A 12,118-nucleotide genomic window follows, 5' to 3' on the forward strand; every position below is an offset into this window, starting at 1 on the left:
ACAGACTAAGAAAAGTGCAGGACGTCCAGCAGAAGAAATAAATAAATGATGGCAAGAAATCATTTGATTGAAGATTTTATCCGTGCACCAGTGACCTTATTATTGTCTGGAGACACGTCTCTGACCCCTGTCGGGTGGAGGAAATACTGCTCTTGAAATCATAGGCCTTGGATCTCTCACATTACCTGCTGAGATTCAACTTCTTTGTTTTAATTTTGGAATGGTAACAATGAGACTGTACATGGAAATACTTCTTAAACTCTTAAGTATTGAAGAAATAGCAATTTCAGTATTTGTACGCATTTAAATCACTGCCATTATATGTGATTGTTTATTGCTACAATGCTGGCTAGAACCAGTTGCTAACAATTTGGGTGTTGGGTGATTTTCAAAATCCTTCTCTGGTAGATTTCTCATTTTTCACGTCTATTTGCTGAATCCACAAATCCCTGCACACACAGTTAATTCAGTGTGGTTAACAGTTGTGAAATGGTAAACTATGATAGTCTCCTTCCTGTAAAATATTAGTGTCTGAGTCTATATCTCGGATCTGCCACTTTGTTACCCATGCCGCTTACTTAATCAGAATGACACGGGCTGTCCTGGGTCTTCCAGGAATGCTCTAGTTTAGTTACATATTCAGTAGTCAGAAGCTAATAGAAGGCAGAAAGTAGCACCATCAGTCCAGGAATGTGTGGACAGTGTCCTGTCATCAAGCGAGGGAGAGGTTGTGCTAGAAACACAATTCAATGCTCCTAGAAACAGCTGATGGGCTTGAAAGATTGCTCAGTGCTTAAGAACATACGCTACTTTTGCAAATGACTCATGTTTGCTTGCTAGCATCCATGTAGGGCAGCTCACAGGACGTGTAGCTCCAGCTGTAAAGGATCTCCTGATACCTCTGACCTCCATAGCAATCTGCACTCATGCAAACATGCCCACCCACTGGGAAAAACATATGTACAGATCACAACAAATGATAAAAATAAATCTTTATTTAAACAAACAGTTCACTAAACTCCCAAGAGTCATGAAACTTTTAAACCACGGTATACACATAAGGAAAATGTAGCCATTCCTCAAATAACCACTCTCTTGGTAGTAATAGCAGCACACTGATGTCATCTATTTCTATATATTCAGTGCTTTGGAGTTCTCTAAGTGCTTTAAAGCATATTGTCCCACAACAGTGTTTGCTTATGCCCAATCCATCCTTGTTCTGGGATATTAAACTTCAATATTATAGAGTGTAACAGCTCAAGGCCCCTGGTAGCTTATATTTTTGGAGAATCTGCTAAGTACGAACTTGATTCAATTTTTTTTTGGTATCATTCAGTATTTCAAGCACAGAATTATGTTATTGTCTTTGGTTATAAGCATAGGAAGCAGAAATCAAGATGCTGGCTTGCCTCCGTCTCTCAAGGCTCCTGGAAGAGCTGGGATTTGAACTTTAACCTTCTGAACTTTAGCAGCATGTCCTGTCTGGTTCCCATATTCATAGCCTGCATTAGCCTGTGAGACTGATTCTGCTAGCTATCTGACAGAAATGGGGCTGTGTTGACAAGAGGGCCACACAGCAACTGCTGGGTTGTGATGTGTTTTATCTTGGAAAAGATAATGAATACTTAATGATTGCCTGGTGGATTCTACTACTCCCCGCCCTGGGAGCTGGCAGTAACAGCTGATTCACTTTAGGAAAGCAGGTCAGATGGAAAAAAAAAAATCAATGGGTTGAGGTGCGGAAGAAAAAAAAAAAATAGAACAGCTGAAGGAAACAAATTACTTTTAAATTTTACCTCTATAATTTCAAAGCCAAAGCAACTTATTTTGAAATTGAGGTCAAACAGTAATATCCAAGAGTATGTGGCACCAGTGAAACCTAACATACAGGAATGTATTTATTTTAAGGATGCTCTGTTTGTAAGTGCACATACATCCTCTGTGGCAGATAACAAGAATGTGAGAATTGAAGAGCCATGGGGAGAAGCGAGTAGTAATTGAAGTGAGTATTAAAAGGAAGGGGAACCCATAGATTTGATCCCTTTGATCTGGAGTTTAGCTGTTTTAGACTATACTTAGGTATTAAAACTATCAGAACTGCCAGGTGTGGTGGCACACGTCTTTAATCCCAGCACTCAGGAGGCAGAGGCAGGCGATCGCTATGAGTTCGAGGGCAGCCTGGTCTACAGAGTGAATTCCAGGACAGCCAAGGATACACAGAGAACGCCTGTCTTGAAAAAGCAAACAACAGCAACAACAACAGCAACAACAACAACAAAACAAAAAACAAAAAACCACAACAACTATCTGAAGTGATGGTTCCCTACCAGCCCAGGTGCCTCCCCTGTCTTTCTCTCTCACTTGCAAACTGATAGCACACTAGAGTTTCTATGTGGTTTCTTGACCGCGTCACACCTAGTCAGTGGCAGTCTTTTGCAAAACTGAAATCTATAGAAGATGGAGATCCTGGCGATAAAGCCAAAGTCTTAAGGTATAACAATTTCCACAATAAGAAAAATGGCCTGCTCATGTTAGTACTCTGCCCCTCTTTTTCTGCCGTGCAGAACTTTTGTTTCTGTTGCTATTCTTTTCCTTTTTTTTTTTTTTCCGTTTGTTTGTTCATTTAGGATTTCTTGAATTCTAAGTAAAGGGGTGATACTTAGAGTCGGAGGGACACCTAGAAAGTTTATAGTTCAGTGTTATAGAAAGTGCATATTTTTTATTAGTGACATGATCACAGATTTTGAAAGGACTCTGTTATCATATGCTTGATCTTCGGTTCTTACCATATACATTGGAAGATTAAAGGCTTGGAGACCTTTTCCAATTAAGACAGTGGTTTAGTTTTGCTTGACCACTTTTTTCAAATCTATACTGAAGAACCCTGTCTGGGAGAGAGCCAGCTGGTGGCTCTCAAACTTCAGTACCATTGGAGCCACTTGGAGACCATGTCAAACATCGATCTCAGTGTCGTAAGATGACAGCTGTGTCTGCTTCTCACATTTACCCCATAAGTCTCTGACTATCACTTGGAGTGTAAAGGCCTTGATCACATGTTGTCTGGAGTCAGAGGCACAAACAATGTTTTTCTTTAAACAAACTCACTAGGTCAGTGGTTCTGAAGCCATGGGTAGCGACGTATGGTGTGGGGCAGTCACCTAAGACCACGGAAAACCACAGATATGTTGTTAATTGTTACTCTGGCTGTTAAGAAAGTGTCTGTTCCAAATAGAGTCTCCAAAATTCCTGACTGAAGTGTAGCAGCAGGATGAACTGACAGTGTTGGGGTGGGTGTCACTGTGTCTAAAAAGACTGATACGGAGGACTTCTGCTGAATTTCCAGCAACTGCAGGGCAAGGCCTCCTTGGGAGAAGTTCTTCTTTTATTTTTATTTTTACTTATTCTTCGTGACAGTAGCAAATTACAGTTAGGAAGTAGCAGCAAAAATAATTCTAGCGTCAGGGATCACCACGACATGAGGAATTGTGTTGAAGGGTCTCAGCATTAGGAAGGTTGAGAACCAATGCGGCTACCTGCTCAAAAGAAAGGCTCACTGGCCATTAAGTACACAGACGCATCCTATACTGTTCTGCTGGTCTGTTTCTTTCCTCTTACCACCATAAACACACTCACCTCCCCCTGCATATAAGCTGTGGGCTCTGCAAGTGTTTCTTTGCATGCTTAGAGACCCTCTAAAACTCTGCCCTCAAAAATAACTAATCAATGATGCTCCTTAGAAAAGCTTGCTCTTGCCTCAAGGAAAACAAAGCAAATTTGGAGATAACGCCTATCCTTCGTATCTACTTGAATCTGAACAAAAGAAAACAAATCACTTTTCAGAGCAAAACATCCACAGTAGCGATCCATGACAAGAGAAAGCCTTGTTCCCTTCTGGTATGTGCATGGGGTGGCCCCTCAGGCTGCGTCCCAGTTCTTACTCACCTGTCCCGGCAGCGCAATGCCTTTGATGACAATATGAACAGTGCAGAGTGACCGTGCATAGCTTTGCCTCTAGTGCTTTTAGGAGTCATCGCAAGGTGGGCCGAAGCACTAACAATCCACTTACTAAACACTTAAAGATTATTTTTCAAGGTAAAAATTAGTGGCTGAGGTATGTTTATTCTCCTATCTCCATAACGACCTGGCTGATTGGATTGGGATTTAGAATCTAGGGCTCTTTGGACCGGAATTAACCTCAGGCTGGAGGAATAGCCAGAGCCTAGATGAGCCTCCTAAGGAGTGAGCACCCACCCACTCACCATTCCCACTCTCCTTTTCCTCAATGTACAGCAATTGATGTCAACAATTTGCAAGCGGGGCCCACCTCAGGGATTTGTGACGATCTCCTCACTATTAGTAGCTCATTAGAGCAGACATGCTAAATGCTGCTGGTAGGGAGTAGGGCAACAGAAGGCTTGCCTCCCCAAAATGACACATGCAGCTCTCTGGGGAGACCTGGGAAACTTGCAAAAAACGCTTCCAAGAGAATTGTTTACTTGCCATTTAGGGATTATTTACCATTTAAGGATTCTTGTGCGCGCTGTCTTGTGTGTTTCAATCATGTCCCCAGGGTGAAGTAATTCTTTACAAATATCACCAACATTTGTCTCAAATTTCACAATATTTTGAAGAAATAATATAGTTGAAAGCTACTTAAATGTTTTTTTGCAATGCCTACTGTGCGAAGCCACTCTTCAGGCATAACATGGCTATTGGCATCTTCATCGGGGTAGCAGAGGCCACTTTTCAGAAACCTTCAGCAAGGTGGGAACCTTGGAGATTCATGGAAGGAGGAGTTAGGGAGGGTAATTGAGGAGGGTAATATTCCTGGCCTTCTTTTCACTCCTCTCCAGATATGTGTGATTCCTCTCCAGGTACAAGGAGTCTGGCAGTGCTAGGGTGTGTACAGGGTGGCAATTTAACTGACAGGGATATATATATATATATATATATAATACATTTTCTAATTAACTCTCAGCAGGATGGATATTGAATGTCCTCAAAGCACTTGTGGAATATTTTCCTTAAATTCTACCTGAAGTGAGTTTTAAGGACAACCGGATTCTGATCCGTCATGTATTTCTAACCTCTAATTCCATTTCAAAAAGTTCTATCATTCTGATTCGCTCTTGCCTCCACCCTGGACCATGTTAATTGCCTTGCTGTCTTTATGCTCATCTTTCTATTGCTGTCTGCTTCTCTCCCAGCCCAGAAACAGCCAATCTGAATTGGTTCTTAGGGGACAATGACATTAGTTAGAGCAGGAGGATCTCAGGACTAGCTTCAGCCCATACTGGCCTCCAGAGCTCTGCATTCCTATAGTCTCTTTCTCTTCTTGGGCTTCCAGAACATGCACACAACAGTGTCCAATCAAACAGCCAGCTCTAGATTCTTAAATTTAAAATAGTTTGTCCTGCTAGACAGTACTTTCAGACCTGTAATTCCAGGACCTTCTGCTTCCTCTTCTGTGGCTTTGATGACACTGTTCATTGGAATGAGCACTCACACATCCTTTCCTGAAGCCATGCAGTCTTATTTTATTCTTCCTTTCCATGAGATTGCCTCTGTCATGGTAGACAGACTCCCAGATCTTGGGTCTGAGGCTGATTAATACAGGGATAAAGGAACATAGAGAGCTATGTGTTCTGTGTCATGTTTGTTTTGGTCTTTAGATCTGGTCTTTGCTCTTATATCTTATGACCTGCAAATAAATAATTTAGAGCAGAAAGATTTCTGAAGCAAAAACTCTGTTCACCTTTGCCCAGAAGTCAATAGCCCATTGCTTTTATTGCAGACTTTGTATTCTGTCATGTTTCTAAATGGTGTGCTTGCTTACACGTATCTGTTCGGTGGCCAAGTTGACTGCCTCAGGCTTCCACAGATAACATAGACATTGTCGGTAACTTTATTATATAATTTCAGCATGAACGTGAGGGCTCCCTTATGGGAATTTAGATAGAAAAGGTGTTCCCAGGCAGAGGGCACATCACAGTGAGCATCACTTCGTGTTGTCACACTGTTGCATTAAGAACTGACTGTTGCACATGTTAGGTATAAAATGCTCTCTGACTCGAATTCTCATCACTCTAATTATTATGGATTATACTTTTTAATTTATTTATTCACTGTCATCCAATCATAGGCCCTTACCTACTCTCCTCCCTGTCCCAGGTCCCACCCTTCCTCCCTCTCCTCTGTATTCCCCCTTCAGGACCCCTCAGAAAAGGGGAATGCCCCACCTACCCATCCCAGCATGTCAAGTCACATCAGGACTGAGCACATCCTCTACCACAAGAAAACGTAAGATCTCCTGAAAATGGAGATGCAGAAGTTGTGAGCTAGGAACTGAACCTGGGAACCCTGCAGGAGCATCAAGTGCTGCTAATCTCTGAGCCATCTCCCAAGTTCTAACCTTACTTTTTTTTACACAACGTTGCAGTGAATGTGTTATAGTTTGCTGTCAGGAATTCAGCTTAATTCAATTTTAAGTGTAAATAGTTTTTCTTTCCTATATAACCGAGGAAATTGTTTGCTCACCTAAATTCATGGTGATCACTCCCTCCTATGATTTCTTTTGAATTAATTTTTTTTTACATGTAAACATGTAAAATATCTAGGTTGCTTTGTGAATATAGGTGACCATGCTATGGACCGATTACTCAGCTCTGTATCCCACATACATGATCAGCTGTCTCCCCTCCATCCTGTCTTCTAATGCTCCCTCGCATGATATAGACCCCACACAGCTTCATCCTCCAGATAGTTTCCATATGAGTTATACAGCGGCTTTTCTTTTCTTTTTTAACAATGTTCATGTTTAGGACAGACGCACCTAGACCAACATTGCATAGAACTTGAAAGGCAGTTTTCCTTATTCATTAACTCCTTTGATATTTCTATTCTGTATGGTTTTATTTGAATTACACACATATATACTCACATGGAAATTATATTAATGTGTAGATAAATTTGAATTAGCAATTTATAATGCTGTTACTTCACTTGAGAAAGTGGCATTATTTAACTGTTTCTCCATTTATATGGATTGTATTTAGCTCCTTCATGAAATCTTCCAATTGCCCCCAAAAGAATCGTATTCTTTGTCGATTAGTTTTATTCCGTACTAGTTGGTACTTCTGGATGCTATTTTGAATGATACTGATCATTTTAAATATTTTCCTAAGTGTTTATTTATAGATAGAGAAAAGCATACATTTTAAATATTTACGATTAGGTATGATTAATGAGATCCATTTTTAATTGTAAGAGCTTAGATTGTTATAAAGATGCTGCTAAAAGTGAAATGTAAGGAACTGGTGTCTCACAATGTTTCCTCAGCATAAACCATCAATATAATCTAACCAAAGCTTTTAGAGCAGGCGTGTTTGATTTGTGTCTCACTGAAAGGGAAGAAGCTTGCTTCCTTTTCATGTTATGGTAGAGCAGTAAACGTCAAACCTTAGAAAGCACCAGAAGCCCCTGCGGGGCCAGGTTAGTACCTTGCTTTTCTCTGTGTACAGTTTGAGTCAGTGAATCCCTTATCTCACTGCTACTTCCCAGCAGTCTCTAGCTGCCTCTAAAAAGGGAACCTGGAGGTGTGAGGTGGAAGCATAGGCCTGGAGTGGGGATGTGGGCTGGAGTTGGCGAGGCTGCAGAGATGGAGTGGAGTGCTGGTCCCATCGGTGCTCACCACGAAGGCCACAGCAACATCTTATCGAGAAAGCCAGCCAGGATGTGGCTGTTGCAGGGTGTGACTCAGAGACCCTTTGGAGGGTGGCAGGAAGCCAGGGGAGAGAACTTTTAAATGCCATCCTAAGTCATTTGGAGACTTGCTCTGAGAAGTAAAACAATTTGACTTATGCCCTCAAATGCTTACCTTGCCTGTACCTGGGTAGAAAACAGAGATTGAGGTTCAAGAGTAGAGATAGACACCACAGAAATGCCACACCTGAGTTTATACATAGTTCAAAGTGTTGCCTTGAACTTACAGTTTCGACTTTTGCATAAGTTGGTGGGGTGGGGGTGGGGGGGGCTGCAGGGGGTGGGCAGGGAGAAAGGTCAGAGGTGTTTACAGTGCTTTACCTCTGAACCACCTATAGAAGTCACCCAAAGACATGGCACCCTTGACCATGTGGCATGTTTTTTTACCAGCTAATTTATATGAAGAAACTAAACTGTCCTCTAAGTATTGAATATGAAAAAAACAGAGAATTCTTTATTTTGTATTTGGATGTTGAAGTTTTTAATGGATTGTTTAGGAATTATAGTGGTAGTGGTGGTGGTGGTGATGGTGGTGGTGGTGGGAGCTGAGACATGTCTCTGTTGATAAAGAATGAGTGCCAGACTTTGGATTGCCAGCAGCTCCTAGGTAAAATCTGGGTACAGAGCATCCTTCTGTCATCCCAGTGCTGAGGGGGAGACTGGTCGACCACTGGACCTCCTTGGTGAGCCAGTCTAGTGAAATCAGCAAACTACAGTACCCAAGAGAGATCGTGTCTCAAAAACTAAGATGGAGAAAGATTGAGGAAGACATCCAATTGTCGAACTATGGTTTGTACATGAACTCTCTCTCTCTCTCTCTCTCTCTCTCTCTCTCTTTCTCTCTCTCTCTCTCTCTCTCACACACACACACACACACACACACACCAAAGATACTATGGACTCCAGTATACTTGCTGGTGGGGGATATTTTATCTTGAAGTAGTCTAGTATTAAGTGCCACTGCCTCCCAGTTTTTAAAGTCTGTACAGCAGTATGGATGACCAATGTGCTCAGATCTTTCTGTTGGTCTTTTTCTTTATTCCTTGCCTCCATCTTGTCTCCAAAAAAGCAGTCATTTCACTCCCTGCCATTTTCCCCAGGAAATGTAGATGGATGTGTCTCCACCAAAGTGAACTTTCCCTCCCCCCACCCCACCTCCAAGATGCCTGTTGTGATCAGCTGCAGCTGCAGCTGCAGCTTCATGTCAGGGACAACAAAAGGACGCTGCAGAGCCTCTTACCACAAGCTTCTTCACAAAGGTTTCACTTTGCATTTGTTTCTCCTATTCTTAAAAATGCCAGGAACAGAATTGCTCTGCTTATGACTTCCAGCAAATACTTATATAAAGATATGCATTCTCTTTTTCAGTTTAACTGTAGTACTTGGTTCTCTCTTCATAGGGGAGGGTTGTGGCATAGCAAAAAAAAAAATAGGTTTGCACATGAGAAAATTATATCCCAGGTCTTAAGTTTAGATATATATATATGTATTATAGTCTCATGGAAAATATGGTGACATGTCAGAGAATACATATATATATTTTTTTTATTTAATTATTAAATGCATTTGGTTATGTTGTATTTGTTTTAGAAACAGTCTTGCTGTATAGCCAGGACTTGCTTAAAATCCCCATTCTCCCTTTCTCAGGGTCGAAGTGCTGAGTTTACACTTAGGTTTGGTCCACAGCACCTGGCTTTATTAACTATATTTAAATGAAGCTTCCTCCACTCCAAAATTAGTAGCTCAGAAAGTGATGAGAGAGAAAATCATCATTCCACTATCAAAAAATCTAGAAGCTATGTTTTACACTGTTTCTGATAGTTTATTCTTAAATATATTTTGGACTTTTACTATAAAAGCTTAAATTTTGCTTTAAGATGAATAAAAGGAAGCCAGGAGAAGCTCCTTGTGTATCCCCACTGAACATCACAGTTCCAACTCTTGAGTAGCAGGAATGTGCTATTTTGAGTCAGATTCAGAAAAAAGGGATGAATTTTGGAGTAGAATAGGGTTTGGTGTCAATCTCAGCATCTTCGACTGTATCCCTGGTAACTTTTCTGTGCTGAGTTAGGACTACAGTGACAGAGAGTGTTTTCCAACCCTTTACCTTTTCTGAACCTCAGTTAGGTCCACTACTAAGTTCAAAGCAAAATAGAAATGTCACAGGGTAGCTACTTGTTAATATAAATTAAATGCATATGGAAAGAACTATTGACATTTTAAAACTTCAGTCAGCCAGACACCTTGAAGGATGTACAATGCAACTGCAAAGGTTAAGTTAAAACACTCTTAGCCAGTTTGTGCCAGTATGCCAGTCTCCACTGACCACATACTTTACAATGTTCTGGTGGCTGGCATGTGTATGATGTGACGTGGGTGACAGCTGAAGGATGTGAGTGACAGTCTTCTTCCAGGCTGATGACTGCCAACTTCTCTAATCATATGTCCTGTTTATAAAGAGAACACGAGGCACTAGGCTCCCTCTTTTGGGGACACTAATCTCATTTATACACAGAAGCACACACAGAAAATGAGCTTGATATTATTTTTATATGAGTGCAATTGCAGGCAAATGTGTAAGAACCCAACTAAGCAACAGAATAATTAGTGCACCACTGCAGCGAGATCTAAATAATAGAAGTTTTAAACATCAAGGTTCACCTTAGTTTACAAATGAGGGTGGCTTTACACGTGCAAACATATACACATGCCCTTCTCCATTGACATCTGGCACCTAGAGTCAGCACTTAAAATTTCATATGACCAAAATCTTTTTGTATGACCAAAATCTTACAGGAAAGATTTGGCCTTTATAGATTCAGTGTTCAGTGCTCTGCAGATCAACTGTGAAGTCAGTTGCAGTCACCCCTGAAGAAATAAGCATTTTTTTTCCAAACCAAAATGAAACCTTGATTTATTTTATGATAGGCACTTATAATTACAGAGGAAGGTGTTAGGGAGAAATCAGGGACCCAAGAGACTCAGTACTCACTACCTCCTCCTTACCTAATAGCATCATGGTAAGCAAATTAAGTTTGAAACTGATTACTACTGATTGCAAAGCTCTTTATATGTAATTTAAAGGATCCATAAAGAACAACTGGTGGTCTGGTTGCCAATATAAATTATCCTGAAACAGGAAATGTGAAAGCTTTGATCTCTAAGCTGTGGATACACAACACTAAAATATTTTAGAAACCAGTTTTTTTTTAAATTAAAGAAAATGATTTCTATTTAATCAGTAAAAAGAAACTCCTTACTGTGCAGTCACCTGTTTCTTGATTAGAAATTCTCCTTTGCTAGTTTCTTCATTGGACATCGTGGTCTAACAAAGGACCAAACACCCTCAGAACACTCACAGAAAGACCAAATGGCAGAACCACAGCAATGAAGAAATAGGCCTTGGAAAGTGTAGAGTTACATGCCTTCATCCTAAACCCTGAGGTTATGCATTATGACTTTCATAGAGACAATTTTAAAGAACAAAAACTCATATTTAAGTAAACAAAATTTTGTTATCTTCTGCTTCCATGATCTCACCTGAGTCCACTGGTGCATATGTAGAAAGAAACTACAAAAGGCCTTTTTTTTTTTTTATCAACAGTTATAATCACTCTCTACCTATAGACCTGAATGTCCTTATGTATGTCAGAAGAAGGCCCACAATGCAAGACCAAACTTTCTGTTCCAAGATCAGGATCGCCATATGGTGACTGGCACACAAATAGACTTTCCCCAGGTATTTTTTTTTCAGGCCACCCTGCCATGCTTCTCTGATTAACCCATTTTCAGTGTCTCTAGGAATGGCTGTCATATACAAGTACAGCTGTTCAAGATATGTCATATCCACCAAGGACACAGTTACCTTCAAGATGCTTTTTCATTGTTGGTTTCCTAGCTGTAAGTTCTACTAATATTGAGCATTCTACAAGATGGACAAGTCTAGGCACAACAAATGAAGAAGCCTCTAGTGCTCTGAAATTAAATGTCCTGGTCAAACATCCCAGGGCAAACATAACAGCATCAGCTCTTACAAGTTTATTGACATTATCAAACTTTTAAATAATTTTATGCCTCTTTTTTTAATCTTTAAAACCACAAATAAAATAATACTGACCCAAGGCTGTCAAGTGGAATGTGTAGCCAGTTATGTTAAGTATCTAGCATACAATCTGAAAAATAGAGAGCACTTGATATATAAAACTTCTCCCTTTTCTATATCAAATGATGTAGATTACTTCCAGGAGCCCCACTCTCCTCTTATTTACTTCTAACAAATGAGATTTTTTTAAAGTACTAATTATAAACTGGACTAATTATGTTGTAGCCTTGGGAAGTTTTTAGAGTAGGTCATTAA

The 12,118-nt window shown here is 40.4% G+C and overlaps 1 protein-coding gene across 7 annotated transcripts in view; it reads left to right on the plus strand.

Annotated features, from left to right (window-relative positions):
- Nucleotides 1–12,118, plus strand: part of NRG3 (neuregulin 3) — a 1,004,034-nt gene that overhangs the window by 750,811 nt on the left and 241,105 nt on the right. The window lies entirely within an intron of this gene.

The sequence above is a fragment of the Acomys minous genome (genome assembly GCF_964271855.1).
Source record: "Acomys minous genome assembly, chromosome: 9".
NCBI lineage: Eukaryota > Metazoa > Chordata > Mammalia > Rodentia > Muridae > Acomys > Acomys minous.